The sequence below is a fragment of the Podarcis bocagei genome (assembly GCF_964188305.1).
Source record: "Podarcis bocagei genome assembly, chromosome: 14".
Taxonomy (NCBI): domain Eukaryota; kingdom Metazoa; phylum Chordata; class Lepidosauria; order Squamata; family Lacertidae; genus Podarcis; species Podarcis bocagei.
Window position 1 is genome coordinate 6,603,289 of NC_138139.1, and position 12,119 is coordinate 6,615,407.

A 12,119-nucleotide genomic window follows, 5' to 3' on the forward strand; every position below is an offset into this window, starting at 1 on the left:
TCTACTTGCACTTAGGGGTGCTTTCGAACTGCTAGGTGGGCAGGAGCTGGGACCGAACAACGGGAACTCACCCCGCCGCGGGGATTCGAACCGCCGACCATACAATCGGCAAGTCCTAGGCACTGAGGTTTTACCCACAGCGCCACCCGCGTCCCAGCTCCTCCACACAGTGTCCCCACAGCGCCACCCGGTTCTTATAGTCTGCAGAAATCTCTCCAAGGCATAGCAGCCCTGAGGGGGGTGGGCTGTGTGTGTGATGGCAACTCTTTGTGCTGGCTTTCACTCAAACAGGAATCACCAAGGATGAGTTACTTTAAATTAGTGTTTTTTTTAAAAAAAGGTACAACAAAATACTTATTAGGATATTTGCATCTTATCCTTCCAAATTTCTTTTAACATAGCAGGGCTTTAAAATGCACAAGCATACAACATTAAAGCAAATGTGATGGCAGAACAACAAAGATGGTGAGGGGGACTTGGAGACTAAGTCACAATGAGGAAAGGTTGAAGGTGTTGGGTGTGTTGAGCCTGGAAAAGAGGCTTCAAATACCGGTAGTTCAAAGGCTCTCACATAAATGATGGAGCAAATAGGTTTTCCATTGATCCAGTTGGTAGGAACCAAATGAATGACTTAAAATGCAGGAAAAAGGAGATAAACAAAACAGGAACAATGGTGTGATTGTAAGAGTTGTTCAACAGTGAACAGCCTACCTTGAAGAAAGGTAGAGCTTTATTTGCAGAGGGGATGGTCAGCTATCAAGGATGCAATAGCAACAGATTTAATGCATTGACAGCAGCGGGGGTTAGATCACTAGGTGGTTTTAGAAGTATTAATTCTGTTAGTTACTTTATTTCATCTTAGTCATTCAAGTCTTTATTTTTGGTCCACCAAAATAACTGAAGGTTGTTTATGTACAGTGCAGCTAGCATATTGTGTTTGCGTGTGGCTATATTCAGACCCTTAGCTCTGACCCTGAGGTTGTTGTGAACATAAAATGAGACCTCCTACATATATTGCTCTGAGCTTGAAAGAAGTATGGGATAAAAATGTGATAAACAGAAATTAATGTAAAGAGTATTTGCACAAACTCAAGAGCTTGCATGTTACGGGAGGTGATTTACATGTGCCATAGGAGGTAGTGTGGGGCATGACACAAAGAAAGGGAAAAAACACATCAATGTCATCTTACATCTACTTGCTCTGGTACAGACACATCAATTTTACCAACATAGGCATGTCAGCATTTTTAGGATTGGTGCACAAAAAGGTTTAAGTAACGATGACAACAGTATTTGCTTCAGATACAGGCAGTGCATTATTTTTAATAGTCTGCTCTAAGCCTTTGTGCAACGTGGGGGTGGAAGGAAATCAAATGTGTCACTACCTTTTGAGTCAAGTGTGTGCCAGTGATGGATGAGGCAACGGTACCAATCAATAAGTCACTGCATCGTCAAAAAGCGAGATGACAAAATGTCTACAGCGTCTTGGCCACCAGCATGAGCAAATATCTACAGATAATTAACAAAAAAATAAAAACAGCTATGCACAACCCAATCTTGAGCAATCCTACTGTCTGAGGGATGTATTCCTAACTAAGTGTGCACACAACTATAGTCTTGCAGCACAATACTATAAATGCATACTCAAAAGTTGTCTCATTGAGTTCAGTGAGGTTTGTATCCAGGAAACTGAATATAGGGTTTGCAGCCCTAATCTGTAGGATCCATGGACTCATTAAAGGTTACAAATGACAAAACTAACCTTTAGTGGAATAAATAACACTGCACTATTTCTCCTTATTGTATAGTAACTGATTCTCGCCCATTTAAGTTCTTCCAAATAACTTGGCCTTTTCCACTTCCAAATGAAAAGCAGGCTTTGTTAGAATTTTTTGAGGGAGCTTCAGATATAAGGAATGACCCATAAGCACCTATATATAAGCATTTATACATTGCCCCATTATTCAACTTTGCTTCTGTCACTAGTTGCCATTGTTAGCTGAGTGTAGATGTCAGCCATGGAAAATATACTGCAAATGGACCAGATCTCTTAAATATCAGTGCTATGTCCTTTGCAAATAATTTTGTCTGTATAAATGAAAATGAAAGCAAGGCAGTTGAACTGTCCAGCAAAATTAAAAACTGGTAGATGCTGTAAGCATTCCCGCTTTCATCCCATAATGTCCATGTAAGCAACTTCTTTCTGTGTAATTAGCATTGGGAATATTTTTAGATTTATTTATCATTTGTGCATTTGCTGTCCTGGGCTCCTTTGGAAGGAAGGGTGGGATAAAAATACTAATAAATAATAACAGTTTTAGCACAGATGGAAGGAACAGCATTTTACCTGATACAAAGAAATTGGTGATTTCTTAAACGGTTTCCTGATTGAATGGCTTGGCATTTAATACTTCAGTTGGAACTGCAACAACTGCGAAGTCAAGTTCTCTTGAAAGTAGAGTGGCTTTATCCATCAAAAGTATAGCTAGTGGGTCCTTAAGGATAACACGGGTTCTTCCCCATACTGGGAGTTGGCAACTTCTGGACTGACTGAAAGTGTTCCGCTGGCTGGCTATTTGAGGATGCAGTGCAGTTTGCAAAATGTGTCGTCTTTGCCACCTGTACTGCAGCATGGTAAGCACAATTCTGTGCCCTAACTGGTGTTTGGGCAACGTCAAAACAAGACTTGTATCACTTGTGCCCTAGTCATCATCTGGCTTGCTTTATAGCCTGCAGCTTCCCAGAATACTAAGAAGCCATATTGGCTCAGCAACACTGGAAGGAACAAGCATCCATTGTGTCAGCCACTCATCTCCTCTCACCATTCCACAGCAACAGAATAGTTGGCTTTCTTCATTATTTTGAATAGTTCTTTTATGATACTTGCTTTTTCCTATGTGAAATCTCATGGGGAAGAAAAAAACCAAAACAACCAAAGCAATATAAATGTGCCAGTCGTTATTGATGGTCAAATTTGGGTAATTAGAGCAGTGGGTGTTGATTGAGAGAGATTAATGCTTTATTGATCATACACACCATACTTTGCTGATTGAAGGTATTTCTCCAGTGCAATTGACCTTTTTTTCCTTACTGCTGCATAGCTACACCCTGAGCTGGCCACCTGAATAGTTAATAGTTTGCATTTTATTCAGTTTATTGTTTTTTATTTGTGTTAATTGTACTTCTTGACATGTATCTTTAATGAACCTCAGTAAAATAATTTTGAAAAATCAACTTTTGGGACTGAGATTATTTTGTGGGGGCAAGAAGAGTGCAGGGAGACTGCAGCTTGAAATTTATTAGAGTTCAATGCAGGCATGGTGGTTCCAAATAATATCCACAACTTATCTCCAGATGTGATTAAAATGCTTTATTATATTTACATCCCATCTAGGTCAGCAGTCACCAGTCACTGGCATTCATTGACAAACAGCAAGTGATCAGAAGCCATTAAGCAAACATCTTCAGCTAAACTCATCAGCTAAGCATCATTGCCCATTACAAAGCTGTTGTTGTTGTTGTTGTTTAGTCGTTTAGTCGTGTCCGACTCTTCGTGACCCCATGGACCAGAGCACGCCAGGCACAAAGCTAGCAAGCTAAAAATAAATAAAAGGGGAAAAGGCTATCTCTCAATTGACACCCTAACCTTTTATATGCTGTAGTTTCCAGGAGGGGCATGTTACAGAAAACCATAGCAGCTTGTGAAATAGTCCCATTTGAAATAAAGAGCAAATTAAGAGTTATAAAGCTTTAGAGTGGAATGCCTTAACAAACAGAATTTATGTCAGAAAAAATCTGTGCTGCCTTTTCTCTTTCTCCCATTCAGACACTCCTTGTCCCAGAAAATATGTGACTTGTTGAAAGTATAAGTTACAGTTGTTCCCTGATGTAACAATTCTGAATGGAAAGCAGCCTCAGAAAAAATAATGCTGCCACCCTTTCCTGCCATTTCTCTAGCCTTATCAGCTGGCTGAAAAATAAAATATTAGCCTGTCTTCAATTGTCAAAGTGATGAGCTCTTTTCCACTGACTTGAACATGGTCTTCTGAAAAAACTAATTTTGGGGATTGGCAGATCTGGTGGGTAATCCTGGATTCGAGTAAAGTATACGCATAGCTTTCACACGAAAAATATGAATAAATATGACATTTTAAAGCATTGTCAAACTTGGATAAGTATCTATGTGTTGCAGAAGTTTGACATCTCCACTCCATCTGCCCAAATGTCCAGAACCAGCTTCCTGAGGCAGTGTTGAAAAATCCTTTGCACGAAAAGAAAGGTTGCAAGGGAAGGAAACAGAGTAAATTCCATCAACTAGCTGGTTTATTTAATTAAAATAATACAGATTTTAAGAGGAGAGTTAAACTGAGCTGCAAATGTGAGCCCAAGAGGTTTAAGGGCACAAAAGGCAGCCATTCAGCTACATTTGGGACGCTTTATACAAGGGATGGGGGCGGCGGGAATTGAGGTTTCTCTTCATCTGTTTTCTCTTCACTCTCCCCAAGCCAGAAAGGAGTGTTGTGTCCTGGGTGGGTGTGTAGAACAAGATAGCAGCCACAAAAGGAAGAGTCCCAAGTGAATGTGGCATTCCTGGCAGCAGGGCTCCTATGCTTTGGATAGTTGCCTGGCAGGCAATTCAACAGGTTCAGACTGACTGGCAAGCAGAGTCAGTGCATGAGAATTATGCTCTCTCATTAGATTAGGCCAAAGGGGCCATTCAGTCCGGCATCCACAGGGACCAACCAGGTGCCCATTATGGGAAGCCCACGAGCGAGAGACACCCTCAAAAGCAGTCGTGTGTCCGAGTTATTTGTCCCCTATAGCCTTTGTCCCCCATGACTTTTGCCTCACCCCTTTATAAAGCCCTTCAAGTTGGCCGCTGTTATGTACTGAGTTGAATGTTGTTGTTGCTGTTTAGTCGTGTCCGACTCTTCATGACCCCCTGGACCAGAGCACGCCAGGCACTCCTGTCTTCCACTGCCTCCCGCAGTTTGGTCAGACTCATGTTTGTAGCTTCGAGAACACTGTCCAACCATCTCGTCCTCTGTCGTCCCCTTCCCCTTGGGCCCTCCATCTTTCCCAAAATCAGGGTCTTTTCCAGGGAGTCTTCTCTTCTCATGAGGTGGCCAAAGTATTGGAGCCTCAGCTTCAGGATCTGTCCTTCCAGTGAGCACTCAGGGCTAATTTCCTTAAGAATGGATGCGTTTGATCTTCTTGCAGTCCATGGGACTCTCAAGAGTCTCCTCCAGCACCATAATTCAAAAGCATCAATTCTTTGGCGATCAGCCTTCTTGATCGCCCAGCTCTCACTTCCATACATCACTACTGGGAAAACCATGGCTTTAACTCTACGGACCTTTGTTGGCAAGGTGATGTCTCTGCTTTTTAAGATGCTGTCTAGGTTTGCCATCGCCTTTCTCCCAAGGAGCAGGCGTCTTTTAATTTCGTGACTGCTGTCACCATCTGCCGTGATCATGGAGCCCAAGAAAGTAAAATCTCTCACTGCCTCCATTTCTTCCCCTTCTATTTGCCAGGAGGTGATGGTCCCAGTGGCCATGATCTTCGTTTTGATGTTGAGCTTCAGACCATATTTTGCGCTCTCCTCTTTCACCCTCATTAAGAGGTTCTTTAATTCCTCCTCACTTTCTGCCATCAAGGTTGTGTCATCTGCATATCTGAGGTTGTTGATATTACTTCCGGCGATCTTAATTCCAGCTTGGGATTCATCCAGCCCAGCCTCTCGCATGATGAATTCTGCATATAAGTTAAATAAGCAGGGAGACAATATACAGCCTTGCCGTACTCCTTTCCCAATTTTGAACCAGTCAGTTGTTCCATATCCAGTTCTAACTGTAGCTTTTTGTCCCACATAGAGATTTCTCAGGAGACAGATGAGGTGATCAGGCACTCCCATTTCTTTAAGAACTGAGTTGAATAGGATCCAAAATGCAGCAGTCTGATTGGTCCTAGAACAGTAGGATCCAGAAGGCAGAAGTCTGATTCATCCAAGAACAATAGGATCCAGAAGGCAGCAGTCTGATTCGTCCACAGGAGCTACCCAATCCAGCTCCAGGTGGAAGTGAATCTGCAACCTGATTGGCCAACAGGATAATCCTGGAATTAGCCAATCACGTGGGCCCCATTGTGTAAATAATGTATATAAAGAAGATATTCTGGGGGAATTTCCATTCCTCCTCACCACTATGAGTGGAATAAAGAGCATGAAATCTACTCTCAACTCTGAGCATATTTCAGCCGCCATCACACCCCCCAGGGCCGGATTTAGGTTTGATGAGACCCTAAGCTACTGAAGGTAATGGCACCCTTTATATACCCAGCTGTCCCTTGTCAACAACAAATTGTTGCTGTTTTTTGTGTTGAATATATGCTATATGGTAATTTATGGACCTAATAGGTATCTAAAGCCATTTGCACATGTTGCCATGCAACCAGTCCATGCAGAATGTAGGCACCCTATACTGTATATAGAAATGAGCAAACTAGTGATATTTTAGGGAGCAGGCCAGCAGGCGGGGCCCATTACTTACATCATAGGAGCCTACACAACACAAACACTGTTGCTGTATTTAGGTTTTATTTTGTTTTTTTATCTTATATTTTGGAAATGTACATCCAGTTTTTCCCCTTTAAAATTTTTTGGGGTCCCCAAGAGAGTGAGGCCCTAAGCTATAGCTTGTTTAGGTTATACGTAAATCCGGCACCGCTTGACGCGCCCCACTTCCCCCGTCTTGTGGCGGCCAGTTCCGCAGCCTAAAACCCTCCGCGCTGCGACGACAGCGCCTTCCTCTCGCGTTATTCAGCCTCCGGAGGGGGAAAGGAGGGAGGGCCGCCCTCTTCGCCTCTCCCAGCGGCGGGCACCCGGAGCTGCCTCCGCCCCCGCCAGGGACTGCGGCCGCCCTGAGGGGAGCGGAGGGCGGCCCGGCGGCCTCACGCCACGCCCCTCGCGCGCCCGCCCGCCGCCAGGAGGCCGCGGAGGAGGAGGAGGAGGAGGAGGAGTTGGAGGCGGCGCTGCTGCTGCCGCCATCGCCGCTGCTGCCGCGGCGCCTCCACAGGCTCGGCCTGCCCCGCTCTTTCCTCCACCCTCCCGGGCGGCCCGCCCTGCTCGTCCTCCTTCCTCAGGCGCAGCACGGTAAGCCCCTTCCCTCCCTCGCCCGCCCGGCCCGGGCCTGCTCTCCCTCACGGTGGTCCCTCAGGAGGGATTGTTGCCTACGAGACCGCCGCCGCCGCCATCTTGGCTGGGAGGGAAGCCCGGCCTGGCGGTGACCCCGTAGCTTAGGCAGGCCAGCTCGCCCCCGTCGCCGCCTCCTCGGCGGGCTTGCCTGCCTGCCTGCGGGGCGGCTGTGCAGAGTGCGGCCTGAACGGGCCTGGGTTTCGCCTGGCGAGGGGGGCCCATCGGCCGGCGAGGGGAGGCGGGCGAGGGCTGGGCCTGGTTTGGCGGGAAGCTCCCTCTCCGGGGATGGGGAGACGGCTGGAGCCCCGGGAGAAGGTGGGCGGCGGCCCTCCGCGCAGCATCAGCAGCATCTCGGGCCCAGACCCAAGCCAGGCCGGGGCTGCACCGCTTTCACACAAAGGGCATTCAGGTGTGCTTGAAAGGAAGCGGGTAGCTTTCTGCGCGCAGGGCCTTTTCCCTCCTCAGGGCCAGCCCCCCCCCTCCAGCCCATGTACCGGTTCTGGCTGCTCCAGGAGACCTTGTCCCAGGAGGAACTTGAAGAAAGGCTTGCTGAGTCTGCTGTAGCAAAAGCAGCAGGGAGCCTTAGTTTGATGGAGAAGGGTGAGGGGTTAGAACAGGTCTGCTCTTGTTGAATAATGTGCTGTTGGAAGTGGGTTAGTTACACGTGTTTGTTGTTTTTCGTAGCAGACTTTCCTGGGAAAGGGGTGGTGGTGGTGGTGAGTAAATAAAGGCCAGGAACAAGCTTTCAGCTCTCCCGGGATGATCTGTGCAGGGCTGCTACACTTGCAACACTACTTCTTCAATGTGATCCCAGGATAGACAACAGTTTGTAGCCATCTCAGTTCAATAAATAGGATTTATAGAATCATATATTTGTACAGTTGGAGGAGACCCACAGTGTCATCTTGTCCAACTCCCTGCAACACAGGAATCACAGCTGAAGAATCTCTGGCAGATGGTCACCCACCTGTTTTAAGAACCTCCAACGAAGGAGAGCCCACCATCTTCCAAGGTAGTCTGTTCCACTGTCAAACAGCTCAGGCAGTTCCTAATGTTTATTCTGAATCTCCTCTCTTGTAATTTGAATCCATTGGTGTGTGTTCTACCCTCTGCAGCAACTGAAAACAAGGCTTGCTTCATCTTTCATGTGACAGTCTTCTAGATATTTGAAGATGGTGATCATACCACCTCTGTCTTCTCTAGGCTAAACATATGCAAGTCCCTCAACAATTCCTCATAAGGCTTGGTTTCCATACCCTTGAGCTTGTTAGCCACCATCCTCTACACACATTCTAACTTGCCAGTGGCCTTTAATTGTGATGTCCAAAACTGGACACAGTACTCTAGGTGGGGCGTGACAAGAGGAAATGGAGTGGTCCTGTTACTTCTCTTGGCCTTTACAGTAGACTTTATTAAACGTGGAACAAGCATTATGCCCATATCCTTCCATTCTGTTTGTTGCTTAATCAAATATCTTCTGAAAATTAGTTTTATTTATAAGAATATTTATAAACCGGTAACTCATAAAACAACCAAGTCAGTATACATTAAAATCATTGAAACACAATACAGCTTTAAAATTGCATAACAAATGACCAACACTATTTATAAATACAAAAGGAAATTCAATATTTCAAAGGCAATATTTAGAAATCCTGAGGTATTAACATAAGATTATTATAGAAATCATCTTGGAATAACCTTTCTCTTATGTGAAAAAAAAATGGAGGGCCTGTTTCTTCTCATACACTACCAGCTGTATGAAATCCATTTTCATCTTAAATCTGAAGATATACGAACAAAACATTGAGTCTGCTGGTGGCACCCTCACAAGAACTAAGGAATTGAAGTTAAACTGAGCGCATACATACAAACAAAACACCTTACAGTCTTAAGACATTCAAGTTACTGATTGGAAGTGTTATTTTATTGCTAAAGCAGAACTGTTTAATTTAAAATTGGTCCAGTTCAGACATAACTATCTGACTCTATCTGAAAACACACTTTGCTGTTTTCAGTCAGTAATTTTTTTTGGGACTGGGAAACATGTGGCTCTACAGATGCTGCTGGACTAAAATTCCCATCATCCTTGACCATTGGCCATACTGTCAAGGACTGATGGGAGATGTAGTCCAAAACATTGAAAGAGAAGCATTTGGAGAGGCCTAGTAAACAGGCCTGCAGCCTTAGGTTACTTTTATTGTGTAACTGTAACAGACTGAATATTGAATGAGTGTGTGTGTGTGTGATTGTTTTTAAAGAAAGTCTCTCAGTCAGTAAGGTAGTTTGTAATAATAGGGTAGCCTGTCAGACCTTCCATAGTCAGATCATTGAAGGCAGCTTTCTAGCACTAATTGGAACTCTCCCATCATTTGTAAGACAGAGCACTTAGGGAGATATAGCACTGTGCTGCTTATATGGAAAAAAATATATTTTAAAAAAATGCACACAGAACACTTGATCCAAAACAAAGAAGTTCACATTACATTGTTTAAGAAGGATGTTAACATTTGTAATGTAACAGTTGCACTTTGTTTTGCCTTATGTGATTTGTATGCTCTAGTCAGTGATAGCAAAAGGACGGACAAAGCTAACTAGCGGTTCTTATATTTTTAGCTCCTTTGCTTTGTTCCTGCGTAACCTGAAATCCTAATACCTTACACACAATGTTAAACATAATGTTAAGGATTCCTCCATTGCCATTTTAGCAAGTTGTAGAGAGGAGCTTAGTGCAGTTATTTTAGCTAAACATTTTTTTTTCATTTAAAAAAATCTAGATAGAAGAGTTCTGCAACTCTTAGATTTTTACACTGTGTTGTGAGTTCTAACAAAGATGGTATGTTGTTACAGTGGACCAACAGAGCCAACTGTGGTGGTGGTGGCTGTTTGCTTTCTTTAGATTACTGTTGTTTTCCGAGCACTGATCCCACCGCATCAGCTATTACCTTAAAAGATGTTTCCACCGTGCTGGAGTAATGGATTTAACAGAAAATCTCAAAATTGTTCAGTTTCATTTAGGAATCTTCTTTCCTGACTGTAGTTATGTTTTCAGATGTTCTCAGCTTTATCTATCTCAAGCTTTCATTAAGTAACTGTTGACTTTGATAAAAACTTTACTTCATTTAAAATTGTTTTATTGTAATTTAAAATCATTCCTGCCATTGGCTGCCTTGGGTGCTACTAAAATAATGTTATAGATTTGGGAGTGGAACCCCACCCCCTAAACCCTAGAAATGGTAGTATTTTGATTATTTGGGATGTGAAGGGAGAAATACAAACTGCAGAGGAACCTGGCCAAGCTAAGGCCATTAAGAAACAATTGAGGGTCATTGGCAATGCAAAATGATTGTCCTTCCCCCCTGCTCTGAGATGCAAACAGAGACTGGGGTAAGGAAGGTTGCCATGGTAACTCTATTTGAGGAAAAGGAAAAGGGAATCTGGTAGCAAGAGGTTCTGGGAAGGAGGAGGAGGAGGAGGAAGAGAGACTGGGATCCACCTGTGGGATCCTGGGTGAGTTCCTAGAACCCCATGGGCTCTTGCCACTGCTCAGCAGAGAGGGGGGGAGGCACTCAACTTTTGTAACAATACCGTATTTTTCGCACTATAGGACGCACTTTTTCCCCTCCAAAAATGAAGGGGAAATGTGTGTGCGTCCTATGGTGCGAATGCAGGCTTTTGCTGAAGCCTGGAGAGCGAGAGGGGTCCGTGCGCACCGACCCCTCTCGCTCTCCAGGCTTCAGGAAGCTATCCCAAGTCTTGCAAGCCCGGCGGGATGTCCCGCGGGCTCGCAAGGCTTGCGGGCAGCAGCCTGCACCCAAAAGCTGGGGACAGCGGGGAGGCGCAGAGCCGCCACCCCGCTATTCCCCGACCTGATCTGGAGGCTGGCGGGGGGAGAAGCAAGCCTGCTTCTCCCCCCCCACCATCCCCACAACCTCCAGATCAGGTCGTGGAAAAGCGGGATGGCGGCGCTCCGCTATCCCGCTTTTCCCCGACCTGATCGGGAGGCTGGCGGGGGGAGAAGCAAGCCTGCTTCTCCCCCCCACCAGCCCCACAACCTCCAGATCAGGTCGTGGAAAAGCGGGATGGCGGCGCTCCGCTATCCCGCTTTTCCCCGACCTGATCGGGAGGCTGGGGGAGGGAGAAGCAAGCCTGCTTCTCCCCCCCACCAGCCCCACAACCTCCAGATCAGGTCGGGGGAAAGCGGGATGGCGGCGCTCCGCTATCCCGCTTTTCCCCGACCTGATCGGGAGGCTGGGGGAGGGAGAAGCAAGCCTGCTTCTCCCCCCCACCAGCCCCACAACCTCCAGATCAGGTCGGGGGAAAGCGGGATGGCGGCGCTCCGCTATCCCGCTTTTCCCCGACCTGATCGGGAGGCTGGGGGAGGGAGAAGCAAGCCTGCTTCTCCCCCCCACCAGCCCCACAACCTCCAGATCAGGTCGGGGGAAAGCGGGATGGCGGCGCTCCGCTATCCCGCTTTTCCCCGACCTGATCGGGAGGCTGGGGGAGGGAGAAGCAAGCCTGCTTCTCCCCCCCACCAGCCCCACAACCTCCAGATCAGGTCGGGGGAAAGCGGGATGGCGGCGCTCCGCTATCCCGCTTTTCCCCGACCTGATCGGGAGGCTGGGGGAGGGAGAAGCAAGCCTGCTTCTCCCCCCCACCAGCCCCACAACCTCCAGATCAGGTCGTGGAAAAGCGGGATGGCGGCGCTCCGCTATCCCGCTTTTCCCCGACCTGATCGGGAGGCTGGGGGAGGGAGAAGCAAGCCTGCTTCTCCCCCCCCACATCCCCACAACCTCCAGATCAGGTCGGGGGAAAGCGGGATGGCGGCGCTCCGCTATCCCGCTTTTCCCCGACCTGATCGGGAGGCTGGGGGAGGGAGAAGCAAGCCTGCTTCTCCCCCCCACCAGCCCCACAACCTCCAGATCAG

General features: G+C 46.6%; 1 protein-coding gene across 4 annotated transcripts in view; it reads left to right on the top strand.

Moving 5' to 3' along the window:
- The first annotated feature begins 7,031 nt into the window (after positions 1-7,031).
- The window catches only part of ZNF280D (zinc finger protein 280D), a 36,432-nt gene continuing 31,344 nt past the window's right edge, over positions 7,032-12,119 (top strand). Inside the window, exons 1-2 of one of the 4 annotated variants that reach the window (XM_081170501.1) lie at positions 7,032-7,150; positions 8,074-8,204. The gene's annotated coding sequence lies outside the window, so the exon portion shown is untranslated. Of the gene's footprint in view, positions 7,151-7,666; positions 8,205-12,119 lie in introns of those variants that run through there. The other 3 variants (XM_081170502.1, XM_081170503.1, XM_081170504.1) reach the window with 3 other exon arrangements.